Source organism: Lathamus discolor, chromosome 5 (genome assembly GCF_037157495.1).
Source record: "Lathamus discolor isolate bLatDis1 chromosome 5, bLatDis1.hap1, whole genome shotgun sequence".
Taxonomy (NCBI): Eukaryota; Metazoa; Chordata; class Aves; order Psittaciformes; family Psittacidae; genus Lathamus; species Lathamus discolor.
Genome location: NC_088888.1, coordinates 7,142,943 through 7,160,626, shown reverse-complemented (window position 1 = coordinate 7,160,626; position 17,684 = coordinate 7,142,943). Strand labels below are relative to the sequence as shown.

At 50.0% G+C, this 17,684-nt stretch overlaps 1 long non-coding RNA gene across 1 annotated transcript; it reads left to right on the top strand.

Moving 5' to 3' along the window:
- The first annotated feature begins 47 nt into the window (after positions 1-47).
- Positions 48-17,399, top strand: LOC136014681 (uncharacterized). The gene is made up of 3 exons (XR_010612828.1): positions 48-126; positions 1,237-1,419; positions 15,175-17,399. It is a non-coding gene; the product is annotated as an uncharacterized LOC136014681 (long non-coding RNA).
- The last annotated feature ends 285 nt before the right edge of the window (positions 17,400-17,684 follow it).

The following is a 17,684-nucleotide window of genomic DNA, read 5'->3' as shown; positions in this document are numbered from 1 at the left end:
CGGGGTGCGGGGACAGAAACCCAAGCACCCACAGACACCCCCCACCCCGACCCCGGACACCCCCCAAAGCGTGGCCAGGATGGGGTGCGCTGCCCAATCACGGGGGGAGCCGCCGGCTGAGTGACGGTGCGGGGCTCAGGGAGCCGTCGGGGAAAGGGCGAGGGGAGGCGGATCCTGAGCGGCGGGGGGGGGGGGGGCACGAAGAGGATTTGAGGCGCTGAGAGCGAGGTGAAGGGGGCTTGGGGGGTCCTGAGAGGGTGCCATGGGGTGGCCATGACCCTGAGGCGAGCAGGAGGGGGAGGCGGGCTGTGAGGGAGCAGATGGGGCGGGCGGAAGAGCTGTGCAGGAGGAAGTGTGGGGCTTTTCTCTGTCTGGGTTTTTTTTTTTTCCCTTCCTCATTTATTTAATTATTTTCCGGGTTTTTTCAATACCTACTTTGGTGCGATCTCGGTCAGGCACTCCTGATTGGCTCAGCGCGCCCGCCCTCGCTGCTGCAGGAGCAGCAGCAGCACCAGCAGCAGCAGGAGGAAGCGCTGTACGGCTCTTCCCGGCCGCCCCAGCAGCGTTCGGGTCCCCGCTGCAATCAGGGCCGAGGTGGCGGGGACAATGCACGGTTTGTGGTCGGTCCAAGGCTGACAAACGCTGCTGCTGGAGGCGGGCCGAGAGGGGAGAAGCTGCGGCTCCGCGTCTGTTGCAGCGCTGCTGAATTAAATGATGCCAAAATGCTATATTCTAAACGTTTTGGGCAGGGAAGCTTGGGGGGTTTGTAATCAGATGACAGAAGCACCTGCTGAGGTTAATAAATCTGTAGAATGTTAGGTTTCATTCCTGGATCCTGACTGCAGTGATGTTCCCGGCTTGAACTGATCAGCTAAGCACCCCTGGCGTCAATTATATTTATTCATGGAATTGTAGAACAGAGTCACGGACTGGTTTGGGTTGGAAGGGACCTTAACGCTCATCCAGTTCCAACCCCTGCCACAGGCAGGGACACCTTCCACTAGAGCAGGTTGCTCCAAACCCCATCCAACCTGGCCTTGAACACTGCCAGGGATGGGGCAGCCACAGCTTCTCTGGGCACCCTGTGCCAGGGCCTCAGCACCCTCAGAGGGCAGAATTTCTTCCTCATGTCCCATCTCAGTCTCCCCTCTGTCAGGTTAAAGCCATTCCCCCTTGTCCTGTCCCTACAGGCCCTTGTCAAAAGCCCCTCTCCTTATTTCTTTTCAGCCCCTTTAGGCACTGGAAGCTGCTCCAAGGTCTCCCCGGAGCCATCTCTTCTCCAGGCTGATTTATTGAGTCTCCGAGTCTCTTGTAAGCAGAAAACAAAGCCAAGACTGGACTGCGTGTTTTCAGCGATGGGGTATAAGGCAGCAGTACTTCATACCAGGTTACAGCTAGCCTACAGCTTCAATATGAAAGGTGTGAGCCATGCCTTAGAGTTTTTACCCCTATTGCTGTTGTAATTAAGGATTTTTCCCCTCCTTGCAGCATACCCCAGTATATGCCCTTTTATAGATGTTGTTAGGCCTATTCACATTAGGTAGAAGCTGCTGAAAGACCTGATAAGCATGTATGGAAAAAACACTGCTAGTTCATTCTGCATTCGTGGTGGGTGGCTTTCACTGGCCAAAGGTCCCTTTTGCAAGAGCATTTGCATCAGATTTGTGGTGAGACTAGCAATAGACCTACCAGTACAACTTAGGACTTAATTTTTTGGGCAGCGGGTAGCTCTTCCTTAAGGTCTTCTGTTTTAATCAAGGAATGATTAAATTTGGAGCAAAGTCTTAATTTACTGTGGGGTTTTGCTTTGAAAGAGGGGTACAGAAGTCAGATCCTGGGGAGGAGGGGAAGGGATGATGTAAGGCCATGAGAACAGGGCTGGGGCTGTTGCACTTGTATACTTATAAGGGAAAATGAGTTTGGAGCTGGCCTGTTGGCTCAGGCTGTTCTGAGAGGTCTTGTGATTTTGGAAACACTGCAGTGGGTTGCGAAGGTATCTAACAAGTTAAAGGAGCCTCAGCGAGGACAAACTTCACCAGCTGAGTAAGGGAGATCTCTCACTTGTTTCTGTTTCACAGGAATGATGTGCTTGGTCTGGGAAGGGCACTTACCAAGAACCTGTCTTATTTTTTAATTACAAAGCATCAAAACCAAGGTTTCATTCCCCAAATGACAAAACAGCATAGCCCAGTGAGGCATAAAGACAGTGGCTGTGCTGCTTTGAGGGAGCTAGAGGCAGGAGCTGTGCACAGAGATGGTTATGCTGGTACCAGCCTGCTTTAGTACAAGACTCCACGGGCTCTATGTGCTGTACCAGCACGGCACTGGGAGCTCCACCGCTGTACCAGGAGCTGCTTGATGGTGATGAGCAGTATGTATGTTACAGATTGGGAACCCTGACAGGATGTAAATGCCATGCTGCTGCTTGTGTAGGGAAAGGGGAGTCTTTTTATTACAGTCACAGAATCATAGAATCTGACAGGTTTGGGTTGGAAGGGACCTTAAAGCTCATCCTGTTCTAACCCCTGCCATAGGCAGGGACACCTTCCACTAGACCAGGCTGCTCCAAGCCCTGTCCAGCCTGGCCTTGAACACTGCCAGGGATGGGGCAGCCACAGCTTCTCTGGGTACCCTGTGCCAGCGCCTCAGCACCCTCACAGGGAAGAATTTCTTCCAAACGTCTCATCTAAATCTCCCCCTCTGTCAGGTTAAAGCCATTCCCCTTTGTCCTGTCCCTACAGGGCCTTGTCAAAAGCCCCTCACCAGATTTCCTGTAGCCCCTTTAGGCACTGGAAGCTGCTCTAAGGTGTCCCTGGAGCCTTCTCTTCTCCAGGCTGACCCAGCCCAGCTCTCTCAGCCTGGCTCCAGAGCAGAGCTGCTCCAGCCCTCAGAGCATCTCCATGGTCTCCTCTGGACTCGCCCCAGCAGCTCCACATCCGTTCTGTGCTGTTGCCCCCAGAGCTGGGCACAGGACTGCCGGGGGGGGGTCTCACCAGAGCAGAGCACAGGGGGAGAATCCCCTCCCTTGACCTGCTGGTCACACTGTTGGGGATGCAGCCCAGGCTGCTTTCTGTGCTCCCAGACTCCACAACCTGCTCCTCACATGCCCGTGACCTGAAGCATCACCCCAACCATTTGCAGCACTGCAGTTTCCTTCAGAGAGGACTAGCAACAGCCTCCTCCTGCTAGAGCACATAGCTGTTGTCTTGGTGCCTGAACCGAGGGGGAAACTCCCTGTTTTGGGAGGGAATTTTGATGCTTCCTTTTACAAGCTCCCTTTCCATCAGTCCTGACCTTTTGATGGAACAGGGGCCTTGGGCAGAGAGTGGGAGAAGTGGTGCCTTGTGGCTCATTGCCATGCTGCCACTGACCCTTGCATGGCATACTGCTAATGCATGCCTGTTACTGCCACCTCCATAGTGAGGTTAAAGTCTTCTCGGAGTGAGATTTCCCTCTTTGCCCACAGGGTTTTAGTGCAATACAAGGTTGTTATGAAGAAGGAAATGAATGCTGTGGATCGCTACTGCGTTGTGGAGATGGAGGGGTTTTTACTGTCTTTGCTGCTTTCAGCACTGAATGAGTTTTGTCCTTTTTTCCCTAGCATTAGCGCTATAAATAAGCTAGGCTGAAAGCTCAGGCTGGATGTCTGGATGAACCATCTGGAAAGGTGAATCCCCCTTCTTCTCTTAAGCCAAAATGCATTTGCGATTAACCTAGAACTTCCACCCCACCAAAATCCATCCCCCAGCTATGGGGGAGCCCATGAAATTTCAGCAATCCTGTAGCTGCTGGTACTACTTTGGCTCTGGTCTGACACACCAGGGTGAATGGAGCTAACAGGGATCTGCCGAGTGAAAGACTGCATCAAAACCCAGCATGGACCATCACAAAAGTCACTGTGGACTCCTGTCTGTGAATGAGACCCTGCATCAACTGAAACCAAAGATCAATACATTCACCTTGCTGACTTCTAGCATTTGAGATGGTGACTGCTTGCTTACTTTATATGCCTTAGCTATTTGAACTCCCCCTCCCGCCCTCCAAGCTACTGACTCATTTCCTCCTCTCTAACCTTCCTTTTTTAGCCTTTCACTCTGAAGTATTTGGTGGCTGGTTTGAGCCGCCTGCTCCATGCCTTACTTAGGCAAACTCCTACATGACAGCCCTGCAAGCCTTGCTTTTCTGCCGTGGAAATTGGGTTTTGTCTCCCCAATAGTTTATGTTCTGAGGGGCAGATTTAGCTACTGACTGTGCTCTGAGGCAAATTGCTGCTTTGCTGCTGGAAACTGAGGAGGCAGACAGTTGGGAAAGCAGCTGGTGAGCTGAGAACGCGGCTGCTCGTGCTAATGGTTGTTGTCACCCTGTCAGCCCCTGCTTCCCCCATCTGTCTGCACCCACCTCATGTCTTGTCATCCTCTTTCACCCTGATCACACAATTCAAGCAGGGATCACAGAATCCCGGAATCCCAGACAGGTTTGGGTTGGAAGGGACCTTAAAGCTCATCCAGTTCCAACCCCCTGCCACAAGCAGGGACACCTTCCACTAGAGCAGGTTGCTCCAAGCCCTGTGCAGCCTGACCTTGAACACTGCCAGGGATGGGGCAGCCACAGCTTCTCTGGGCACCCTGGGCCAGGGCCTCAGCACCCTCAAAGGGAAGAATTTCTTCCTAATGTCTCATCTCAGTCTCCCCTCTGTCAGGTTAAAGCCATTCCCCCTTGTCCTGTCCCTACAGGCCCTTCTCAAATGACCCTCTCCAGATTTCTTGTCGGCCCCTTTAGGCACCAGCGCTGCTCTAAGGTGTCCCTGGAGCCTTCTCTTCTCCAAGTTGAACCAGCCCAGCTCTCTCAGCCTCTCTCCAGAGCAGAGCTGCCCCAGCCCTTGGAGCATCTCCATGGCCTCCTCTGGACTCACTCCAACAGTTCCATGTCCCTCTTGTGTTGTTGCTCCAGAGCTGGATGCAGGATTGCAGGGGGGGTTGTCTCACCAGAGCAGAGGGGGAGAATCCCCTCCCTCCACCTGCTGCTCACACTCTGGGGATGCAGCCCAGGACACGGTTGGTTTCTGGGCTCAAGTGCACACTGAAGCTTGGTCACGGGGAGCTTGTCTTCACCCAGTACCCCAAGTCCTTCTCCTCACAGCTGCCCCATACAGTCTTCCCCAGGCTGTAGCTGTGCTTGTGCAGGACAAGCATCCCACAACCACAGAGCACCCGGACAGCAGGATCAGGCTCTGGCTTCATGTCCTGTCTCCTGCAGCAGAGGAACAGCCTGTGCCCCTTGTGTGAGGCCTGATGTGGTGGTGGCTCTGAGCACTGGTCCTGGGTGATGGCTGCTGCTGTAACCACCCTGGCTCAGTGTGCCTGTGATGCAGTCCGTTTTTCTCAGGGCTTATGGAATATTGGCTCTGTGCTCTTGGCGTCGCAAGGCTCAGCAAAGATAATTTTAGACAGGAACAGAAAGTCTCTGTAAACCTTACAGTCATCGCTATGCCACTGGCAGAAGCAGAGCTTTGAGAAGCCCACTGCTCTGCATGGCTGAAAGATGCTGCTTAGGAGATGCACAGGAGTACAAATTTGAAGGGAAATTTTGGGGGAGGAGGGAATCCTGATGGTGATTTCCATTCCTTGCTCCATGAGGAGGCCGTGTGGCACAGCCAGCAGTGTGAAGGAACAACACACCCAGAATGTGGTCTGACCCGCCGCCCTAGTCTGTGGGGTGAGGCTGGGCACACTGCAGTCCCTTTACCTTAGTTCCTCATTTGGGAAGTGTTATCACTGTTACATCTTCTATAACACAATTTGAGAGTTAGTGGTGATCAGAGCTGGATGTTGCTTATAAACCCATGCTATTTTTACAGTAATGAAAAGGCTGTCCTAAATTGCTACGGATGGATGCCAGAACTTGTATTCTTTTTAATTTCACAGAATCACAGAATCCCAGACTGGTTTGGGTTGAAGGGACCTTAAAGCTCATCCAGTTCCAACCCCTGCCACAGGCAGGGACACCATCCACTGGACCAGGCTGCTCCAAGCCCCATCCAACCTGGCCTTGAACACTGCCAGGGATGGGGCAGCCACAGCTTCTCTGGGCACCCTGTGCCAGGGCCTCAGCACCCTCACAGGGCAGAATTTCTTCCTGATGTCTCATCTCAGTCTCCTCTCTGTCAGGTTAAAGCCATTCCCCTTGTCCTGTCCCTAAATGCCTTTGTAACTGCACTGAGTCCTTGAACTCCTCATAACCAGTGGGTAAAGCTTTGAGCAGCCTCTGACTGCGCTACCTGAATGCTTTTCCTTTAGCTTTTGCTGTGAGACAGGGCTGTGTGTGCGACCCCTTTTATAGATGGGGAGGGCTCAGCCAAGGAGGCTGCAGAACCCTCCCAGCCTTGGGCAGGAAATCTGTGGTCTGTCTCATGAAGCCTTCGCTGCCTCTGCAGGGTAACACCCTAACCTGAGGCCATCCCTTTGCTCTGCATGCAGGATGATAATGCTACTACATCAACATGTGTCATAGGTGCATGAGTTTATTAGGGAATAATCATTTGTAGGTTACGTGGGCTTTGTTCCAGGTGTGGAGGTGGCTGCTGCTGAGATCTGGATGCAATGCCGTTCATATGTTTTTATTTCCTGACTAAATTAACCCCCTCTCCTCTCACACGGTCGCCCAGACAGGAGGGTGTTGCAGCAGGTTGTTTTTCCCCCATAGGGTTTGCTTTTAGCTGCATCTGAATAACAAAGCAACTCTGCAGCAGCGTGCTGCTTCTGCATGAGGCTCTTTCTTCTGGCTTGGGAGCTGTTTGTGTCTGTTGGGGCTGTGACCACTTGCTGAACCTGTCTAGGTTTAGCTCTTGGGACTTTTACAAGGGCCTGTAGGGACAGGAGAAGGCGGAATGGCTTTAACCTGACGGAGGGGAGACTGAGATGAGACATTAGGAAGAAATTATTCACCATGAGGGGGGTGGGACATTGGAATGGGTTGAGCAGAGAAATTTTGGATACCCCATCCCTGGCAGTGTTCAAGGCCAGGTTGGATGGGGCTTGGAGCAACCTGCTCTAGTGGAAGGTGTCCCTGCCCTTGAGCTTTAAGGCCCCTTCCAACCCAAACCAGTCTGGGATTCTGTGAATGGGGGAAGCTTGGCTCTTGTTACTGGGGTGGTTAAAATTGGGAGTTCACTATAAGGAGGGCTTCTGAGGGTACAATTAGACGGGATGTGAATGAGCCCTACCACATGTATCACCAAGCGTGCAAGGTGCTGTACAGGCATAGACTGGAAAATCCCCACCCCAGTCTGCTTACTGCCTAACCGTGAGATAAGGAATGCATGGGGTAATGAAAGAGGAAGTGAGGAGACCATGTTAGTCAGCATGATGGGTGCTCAGGGCCTGATAGCTGGGAAGGATTTGCTGGAGGGTACTGAAAGGCGCTTCAAAACCATCCAAAGGGAATGAAGCAGCACTGAGTGGGGTGTGCTGGTGTACAGGGGGGTGATCTGAGGATTTGGGGTGGTTACTGGAGGCCGGAGTTGCACGGCAGAGAGGAGAGGTTAAGCACTCGTTTCCAAAGCACAGCCCTGGCCACTGTGGCACTGGTGAGAAGCCACAGTGGCAGTGAAATCCAGAAAATAGTCTGTCCAACCAGAATGACGGGTTAGAAGCTGCCATTGCCTTATTGCAGTACTGGGAGCATGGGGATCGCTTCGCCACTCACGCACACCGAGAAGAGACAGTTTACAGCTTGTATACCTTTGTTATAGACATATTCATCACAATTCCGTGCAATGCCTGCCCAGTTTCCTCATTGCCTATGTAATTTGGGTAGATAAGGCCATGGTGCAGGCACTGTGGATTTGAGGAGTGGCCTCTGGGAGTCACGGTGGTCATTTGGGCAGAAATACCCCCACTGGTTTTATACTTCTATGGAAATCCATTAGGTAAGGACACCAAATGTGTGTTTAGTCTTGCCAGTTACCTACATGTTCTTGTCTGGGCTAATTCATGACCCTGAGAGGCTTCTCTAGCAGTTTTCTTTCACAGCCATTTACTATTTCTCAGGCCTTATCAGCAGGAGGAAGGCCTGCATTGGTTTGAGAGAAGACATCTGGTTCTCTTGTTGCGTCCCTTCCTTATCATGAGAATCCCTGTAGCTTCCATACACAGTGTAATACTAGTTTAAGAATCCCCGTAGCCCTGTCTAAGTCACTATGTACTGTGAAATACTAGTTTAATTTGGTATCAACAGCACTGCCAGTGCCTGTGGAACATAACTGGGAGGGCAGTAGGACACATCTCCTGCCTACAGCCTGGGACTGGATGGGTCCAAGAGCTCCAGTGGCACTGTGGGTGAGGTGCTAGGGAGAGCAAGCACACCAGGTTGCCCTCACTGTTTTTGCTGTTTGATATATCAGGTCGTCTAAAAAAAGGATGTAGAAGAGCAGAGGGGAAGAATCCCCTCCCTCGACCTGCTGGTCACGCTGCTGGGGATGCAGCCCAGGACACGGTTGATTTGTGGGCTCAAGCACACGCTGAAGCTGGGTCACAGGGTTTTGCCCCCAGCCCAGGGGCAGGACCTTGCACTTGCTGTTGTGAATGCCATCACGTTCACATGGTCCCATCTCCCCAGCCTGTCCAGGTCCCTCTGGATCCCATCCCTTCCCTCCAGCGTGCTGATGGCACCACACAGCTCAGTGTCATCGGCAGATTGCTGAGGGTGCTCGATCCCACTGTCCATGTCACCAACAAAGATGTTCAACAGATGCTCAGCTCTCCTGGTTTCCGAGTCTCTCTGTTCCAGGTTCAAAGTCAGCCTCAGCCCGGTTCAGGGTGGAGGTGGCCCTGCGGCCATGAGGTGTCCTTCTGGGAGGCCAGGCAAAGGTGTCCTTCTGGGAGGCCAGGCAAAGCAAGGCTGTTCCCCTCTCCCTGCGTCCCTACAGTTTTGACCGCATCAGTCGCAGGTGGGAGATCAGAAGGCTGCAGGGCTGTTGTCCCCTGCCAGGCCAGCTGCCTCCTGATGACTGAAGGCAGGGCCCCATCTGGTGGCATGAAGGGAATTTGTCGAGGAAAAAACTTTTTAACTTTCTCCCTCTCCTTTATAGTTATTGTTTCTTCCTAGTTCCTGCAGCCAGGAGGTTCTGAACCATGGAGCCCTGCACTAGAAAGCATCTTGTCCAGTGTATAGGTCTATCTGCTATCAGTGCACTAGGAGAGGCAGCACAGGGCTGGTTTTCTGTTATGCTCTTGTGTCTTCCATGTTTAGTGATGGACTTGGCAGTGCTGGGGAATGGTTGGACTTTGTGATCTTGAAGGTCTTTTCCAACCTGGTCGACTCTATGATTCTATGGAAACAAGGGGCCACTGAAAGTCCATCTCTGCAAATCCACACGTTGCCACCAGAGAGCTCCCATCCTTCACACCAGTCCCAGGGTGAGGGAATAGTGGCCAACACAGTAGAAGTCTATGAGTCTCCATCACATCCCAGCTCTTGTAGTAAGGGCTGGACTCTGGTGCTTGCTCTGCCTTTTAAAAGAAATATTATTCTTTTTAGTGCTTGGATGAGTTTTATCCCAGTAGCTAATGAGAGAAAACAGTGAGCAGGTTGAAACCTGGTGGCAGCAATGCAGACTGCCTCCGGTGGTTTTGGGCAGTCCTGCTGACCGAATAGCAGGGCTTGAGAGGGTCTGTCTGAAGCACACCCTCGCTGCTAGATCTCCTGCAGGAGAACATGGGGCTTCTGCTTGCATCAGTTACCTGTGCTTCTAGGAAGGGTGTTGGCACATGGAGTAGGCTTAGCTTTGTACTAATTTGAGTTTGTAATGAATGACATCACTTGTTTAATTACTGGGTTGAAGCATTAATTCCCCAGACAACATAACTCAGGCCTTTTCTATCTATTCTCCTCCCTTCCAGTGCCTGGCTCCTTTCCCTGCTCTTACCTGGCACTTTCACAAACACTTATTCCACCTTCCCACATTTCTGCTTTGCTGAGGAGACAAGTGTTCCACACTTGAAGGAAAAGATGGGTAATTGGCTTAGTTCATTGAATATGTGAAACTGATAACTGGATAGTTAGTACTGGGTGAGCAGTCTGAACATTACAGTGAGCTTGAAAAAATGACTGCACTCCCACTTCTGGGGGCTGATGTGATGTCCTGCCTTCCTTCTGCACCTCTCCTCCCTGCCTGCCTGTGCTGAGAGCCTGAGGAAGTGCTGGCTCACCTGAAACCTGAGAGATGCCAGCCAAGGAGCAGTTCTTCTCTTTGTGGCCACCTTGTGGTATCTTGGTAGAGATGAATCTGCAAACCAATAGTCTCAGCTCATGGCTGCAGCAGAGATTGAAGAGCAGGTTCTTACAACTGCTCCCAGTGTGCTTAATGGCCCCATTTCCCTATCTCCTATGGAGACATGCTGGGAGAGCTGGGCTTGTTCAGTCTGGAGAAGAGAAGGCTCCAGGGAGAACTTAGAGCAGCTCCAGTGCCTAAAGGGGCCAACAAGAAAGCTGGAGAGGGGCTTTTGACAAGGGCCTGTAGGGACAGGACAAAGGGAATGGCTTTAACCTGACAGAGGGGAGACTGAGATGAGACATTAGGAGGAAATTCTTCCCTGTGAGGGTGCTGAGGCCCTGGCCCAGGGTGCCCAGAGAAGCTGTGGCTGCCCCATCCCTGGCAGTGTTCAAGGCCAGGTTGATGGAGCTTGGAGCAACCTGCTCTAGTGGAAGTTGTCCCTGCCCATGACAGGGGCTTGGAACAGGATGAGCTTGAAGGTCCCTTCCAACCCAAACCAGCCTGGGGTTCTATGATTCTAAGTACAGCTTGGTCATGGCTGTCCCTGTTTGCAACAAGAAACTGCGGCAGCTCGAAGTAGTTTGCAAGGGGTCATCAGGGATCAGTCCTTGGGAGTGCTGGGTTAGGCAGAATTGCCAAGGCCAAGTCAGAAGCTCTGCTTGCTCTCTGACATCGGCAGTGAGCTCTGTCTTGCTGAGAAGCAAACCCACAGATCTGAACAGAGATCTCATCCACAAAACACCCTCCCTCCTGGTGAGCTCCCTGCTCTGGTTGCAGAGCCTGATCCTCGTGCCAGCAAGCAGGGATTTTAAATGGGGTGTGAATTACTTCGGGTGCCATATGAAGTGTCCTGTCTTCCTTCTGAGCAGTGTAAAGGATGTTTAGCATGGATGAGAATTGGCTCCAGTGCTGCCGCAGCTGTGAAATGAGTTTCAGCTGAAATAGGTCTAGCATTTTGACTGAAGCATTTTTGCTACCCAGATTTTCATTAGAAACTTGTATCTAAGGAATGTACACCTTCAGTGATTATCAAAACAGCCTCTTAGCCTGAAAGAATCCTGCTTTTGCAATGGAGATGCAAAACAGCATCAAATCCCTGGATGGAGATACTTCCATGGTAAGTTTGGAGGCATACATATTGGAAGATCAGCCTATACGAGCGTGCATTTGTGTGTCGATATCCACAGGCTAGAAAGAGCTAGGGCTCTTCTAGAGTGGCATAAATTGCTTCATCATTTACTTGTATTTTCGTGAGGCTCAGATATTTCATGTATTTGCCAGAACAAACACAGCACAGGCCTCTTCTGAGCTGTTGATGAAATCATGAAGGCGCTCCATGTCTGCTTGTGATTTTCTACTTCTTTGAGTTTAGTTTGAGATGTGAACCTAAAAACTGGCACTCACAGGCTTCATGGGATTTGTGATAGGCTTGGGAACGCCGCTTCTCCAGCAAACAATGTCTTGATCCCATCCAAGCACAGATGTTGTTTGTTCGGCTGTGGCAGGTGCAGCATTGACATTTGCTTGTTGAGCCATCCAAGTCACACTTTAATGGAAATTCCTTAAAGAAGTTACAAATAGCTCATTTCAGTATATACTGGTTCAGCCAGCACTGCAGTGAACTCTTTGGAAGAGGGACTGAATGACACAAATGAGAGTTATGTGTGGAGGGGAAATGGACAGCATCTTCTTTATGGCATACTGCAGTGGTCGCCAAGCCTTACGGTTGTCAGCAGCCTCAGGGTGATTGCATGCATACATACATATATACATGTATATTGTTTTTGTTAAAATCCCAGCTGCTGGAAGGAAGATATTGCACAAGAATCTCCATTTTCTCATTATACAAAAAAAAAAAAAGAGTAAGTTTCTAACCCTTGTGTTGCTTAGAAAAAACCCCTGAAAACATGAGCCAAATGTTCCAGAGAGGATGTTGAAATCAAACCCAAACACAATGGAAAACTTGGTTCATAGCTCTAAAATCCAGACGGCAAATAAACAGCCTTAGATTGGCTTTGGAATTCTGCAGTGTAGAAATCGATCAATTTCTGACTTTTGGGATCTGACTGCTGGCATGAGGGCACATGGGTTTTGTAATCAGAGGTTAGTCTCCTTTCGGTTAGGCAATAGTGATTTTAATAAAAAGTATTTCTGTCAAATAAACTATTTTTAGACTTTCTCTGGTGAGAACACTTCTTTCCCAAATCTTTCTTTAGCATTCCTTGAGTCTCATTTTGTCTCTTGTTTTGCAGCTAATTTTGTTTTGTTCCGAGTTGAGATTCTCATGCTGAAGCTCTTCTGATTGATTCTTCTTTCCCTCTTCAGCTTAATGTTTCTGCCTGGAAATTTCCATTTGCTTAGGTTTTGATGTTGACCTCAGATGGTGTTTTCTTCCTTTCCTCATTTTGGCTTCTTCATTCTGCTCTTTGCTTTCCAGCTTCGTTTTGAGCTGGTGCTGGAAAATTCCACCTTGGGTGGGGGGTGATGTTGTACCTGGATAGTGCCTTTTACTGTCTGAACGTGGGGTGTTTCCGAGTGGCTCAGTGCAGCCACTCCAAGTCACATTTGAGCTCATCTTCTCGTGACTGGGAAGCTGTTGGCTTGTTTTGTTTTTCCAGAGGAGATGAGTGAATTTTTGGTGGAAGGCATGCACAGTGCAGGAATTCATGGAGAGGGATTTCAGTTCTGCAAAGAAGAACTGGCCCTGAGGGTCTGTAGTGGCAAACTTTGTGGCCAGACTGCTGGTGAAGCCATTGGGTTGTGTGAGAGAAATCGGAGGATTAGACATTAGGAAGAAATTCTTAAGTGCAAATTGAAAGGCAAGGGCCAATCACTGCATTAAGCAATGCATACAACAGGCTGCCAGAAGGAAGGGGCAGCTTTACTCCCATATTAAACCAAAAAAGAGAGGTGCCTCCAGGGTTTAGCTGTTATAGACTTATGAGACCTTAACTCAGGTGAGTCAGGACAAGAACCTGAGTAACCTGATCAAGTTGGATCTACTTTGAACAGGGACCTGGACTTGATCACCTCCAGAAATCTCTTCCAACTTGTGTTACAGAATGATAGAATCCCAGACTGGTTTGGGTTGGAAGGGCCCTTAAAGCTCCAGTTCCAAGCCCTTGCCATGGGCAGGGACACCTTCCACTAGACCAGACTGCATCCCTGCGCAGGGATGGAGCAGCCACAGTTTCTCTGGGCACCCTGTGCCAGGGCCTCAGCACCCTCACAGGGAAGAATTTCTTCCTAATGTTTCATCTCAATCTCCCCTCTGTCAGGTTAAAGCCATTCCCCCTTGTCCTGTCCCTGCAGGCCCTTGTCAAAAGCCCCTCTCCAGATTTTTTGGAAGTTTCTTGAATTTCTTTCTTGGAGGTTTTTTGACTTTATCACGGATATGCTCTGTGATAGCGTTATATAGCACAGGACTTACGAGAGCAGGAAATCTGTAACAGAACCAGTTCATCTGGTAACAGACCCTGCATCCTGCTGGGAGAGGCTGCATCAGGCCCTAAAGGTAGGCTGAGCTGTCCCAGCTTGAACAAATACAAGCGAATGGCATGGCTGGGAAGAGAGAGAAGTGGGGAGAGGCGTTCCTCTGAACCACACAAGAGGTCCTTGCAGCATGGACTGACTTATCTGTGTTTGCCCCCTTTAGTAAGTGGTGTGTACACTCCTTTTGGAAGAAGCTTTTGGGTGGCATAGAGTGATCAGGAACACTTAAGTAGGCAGAGAGAGATATAGAAAGTTAGAGGTGGCATGGCCAGGTCTATGAAGATACGGTGGCACTGCTGGTCTCCAGAGCAAATGTTTACCCACTCCTCAAAGCACTGATTTCTGAGCTGCTACTTAAAATTCCTAGGTGAGGACTTTGCAGAAAGCATGACCTTAGAATGAGGTTGTGGGATCTCGGCATGGAGCAGGATGCGGTAGCCAAATGAGTGAAAAATCCCTATTTGGCTTTTCTCTACAGGCTTTCCCAGCCTCTCCTCAAACTCCGAAGTTGTTTGTGGTGTTGGAGTTTGACCATCGGAGCCCAAATCTGTTGAGCTCTGATAGATCAGAGAGAAGTGGTTTCTGACAGATCTGTACTGATTTCTCCTTCCTTCTCCTTGCGCAGCCAGTGTGTTGCGGGCTGCCTGTGATGTTTCTCAACAGTGTTTCTGCTATCGGTCAGGCCGCTGGGTTTGTTTGGGAGCACCTTGCTGGGATACTCTTATCTGAGAAACATCTCTTGTGGGGTGTTTGTTCACTGCAAGGTGTTTGGTTTTCCGTTTTCTGTTAAAACCAGGTTTGCTGTGAAGAGCATGCAGAAAACCTGTATTTTGGCCATGGTCTGTAAGATTTGCTTGGATTTGCCTGGTCCTGTAAATATTCTTGCCGGTAAACTTGATAGTATCAACAGAGAGAGCAATGGTGTCCCTGCCCATGGCAGGGGGTTGGAACTAAATGATCTTTAAGATCCCTTTCAACCCAAACCGTTCTCAGATTCTATATGAATGGGAATAGACACATGGGGAGAGAGACAAGAGAAGTGCTTCCAGCCTAGAAACAGCAGCTTCAGAAACAAATGTTACTCGTTTATCAAGACTGTCTTGTGCCCAAGAGGAAGAAAATGCAGGAGGGTAGAATTCAGCAGTTGGGCTCCAGGTCTCAGCTCTGCTAATGGTTGCCTGAGAGCTCTGGGTAAATAATTTCACTTCATTCTTCCCATACTCTCCATTTGCTTATAGTGGGAGCTCCCTAAGCCAAGGATTGTCTCACAAAGTTGAGAGCTAGCCACCACCCTCATCCTAGGGGCCATGTCCCCAGATGCCCATATCACTCAGGACTCCTCTCCGATCCTGAGACCAAACTGTTGATTTATTTCTGCTTAATTTCTGCTTTATTTCTTTCCTTTCCAGAATCTCTGATCTCAGCTGAATGACTCCCAGAGTGGCAGGACACAGGCACTACTTGAATCCAACAGCGTGGCTCCACAACAGAGGATGACCTGTGGTGGGGACTGGCTGGGCTCTTCTCTTGAGCATGGGTGAGAGGGTTCTGGAGAAAGCGGCTTTCATGTGGGTCAGGGTCAGAGAGGACTGCGGAGGCACTCACTCTGTCTCCAGTGGGATCACCCTGCTCACCACAGGCTTCAACTCATCTCACCACAGCACTGAGTCACACGTTGTGACTGAGGCAGGCAAGGACAACAGCAAGGGATCGAGGCTGGAGGCATCTCCAGACCCTGCACTCAGGAGGGGAGCAGCACAGGGGCAGCTTAGGGGTCCCTCACGTTTCCTTTTCCCGTGGCCTCGCCCTCAGCCTCCTCAGTTCTGTGGATTCCCAGCAGACCTCAGCTTCTGCCCCATGTAAAGGGCTGTGCTTCCCCTGGTAATCGCTCCTCTCAGTGAAAACCCTCTGAGCTCACTCTTCCCCATACCTTCTGCTAGGGGATGTCCAGTTACACAGACACTGTCTTAGGGACAGCCTCGTGGCTTAAGTCGCTTGTCACCCACATCATTCCACCTCCCCTTGACATGATGTTCCCTCATCTATGTTGGTATGGGACCCCTCCTTAGAAGGGTTCCAATGTTGCTCAGGATGAAGCAGGTGGGGTTTCTAAGCAGCTTAAATTGTCTCTTAATGGACTTGTAGAAGCAGATGTTAGAGCTTTCAGGGGTTTAGGCAGCTGAGGTAATGTGTAGCATCTTTTCTGCTATAATCTGTATCATGGTGAGAGGTCTGCAACCTTCTTTTTCTTTCCTAAAGCAGCCTATGAACTAGCATTTGTAATAGGAAAGGTGAGATTGGTTTTGTTTGTGTTGTGATTATGGAAACTACAGCCCTAGCAGATGCCTCCATTGGGCAGTGAGGAGGGGATGCCCTGGTTTGAGGATGGACCTAAGTTAAACTCACCTCTTTATAGTCTGTATAAGCAAAGGGGTGGATTACATCCAGAACTGAGGCTGCTGGGGTGACCTTGAAATGTTGGACCCTGTTACAGCCAAAATCCTTTGTAGGGGGGGGAAGAGAGCCTGCATTCCTCACATTATTAAAAGGGACATTGTTAATTGCATGTGGACATTGTTAATTATGTTTGAGGGTGGATTACTGCATGGCATGCAACAAGTGATTAATGTTAATCAATCACAAGTACAAGGAATATGCCTTTTTCTTTATTAACAGTGACCTCCTGGAGAGACTTTCCCTGTATAGTTGAAAGGAAATATGCTGAGGGGGGAAAGAAAGAAGTAATAATGCAATTAAATGAGAGGTATTAAGGCATGTTTTCAATCTCCCTCTCCTGATTCTGGGCCTTGATTCAAATCTCATTCAATATATTCAGCTACTCTGTGTGTTCTTGTGCAATAAACCTGCTAAAACTGGCTTTGCGAGCCATCACTTGTACTAGGAGTTCAGTGAACAGCCACACTGACAGCTCCCCACGTTCACAGTTTACCTCTCCAGGATAGATCCGAGCTTCAGGAAAGATGCAGAAAGATCATACAGGACAGGTCTTCACCCAGTGCAAGCTGACTTCAGCCCAGTGAACTCCAAATGACTTGTGGTATTGTGGCTCCTTGATTGTGTCTGCAGATGCTGTACTAGCCTAGGATAAGGAAGCAGCTCTTGCCACTCAGAGCTTCAAATGACTGCCTAAAATGAGCAGTGAGATCTAGGCAGAGGAATGCAATGGCAAGCAGCAGATAGGCAAGGCTTTAATTCACTACCTTCCTGTTCACTGCTTTGGTTTTCTTTTTCTCAACAGTTCTCTCCTGGAATTTGAAGGAGAAAGAAAAGGTGCCTTTGGGAGTAGTTCAGATGAATGCTTTTGGGGAAGAATTGAATTTTAACTTGGGAAGCTAGAAACGGGTTCAGGAGACATGTCCTCATCTTTGAAAGTCAGGGATAGCTGAGGAGTAAGTCCTGCATCTGCTGTTTGCTTCAAGAAAGCATCACAGGACCTGACCAAGTGACATTGTTTGGTTGCCTATGAGCTTTCAAGCCCAACATTGAAGTGCTCTGCACCTCTGCTACAGAAACAGGCTGAGAGAGCTGGGCTTGTTCAGTTTGGAGAAGAGAAGGCTCCAGGGAGACCTTAGAGCAGCTTCCAGTGCCTAAAGGGGCTGACAAGAAAGCTGGAGAGGGGCTTTTGACAAGGGCCGGCAGGAAGAGGACAAGGGAGAATGGCTTTAAACTGACAGAGGGGAGACTGAGATGAGACATTAGGAAGAAATTCTTCCCTGTGAGGGTGCTGAGGCCCTGGCCCAGGGTGCCCAGAGAAGCTGTGGCTGCCCCATCCCTGGCAGTGTTCAAGGCCAGGTTGGACAGGGCTTGGAGCAACCTGGTCTAGTGGAAGGTGTCCTTGCCTGTGGCAGGGGGTTGGAACTGGATGAGCGTTAAGGTCCCTTCCAACCCAAACCAGCCT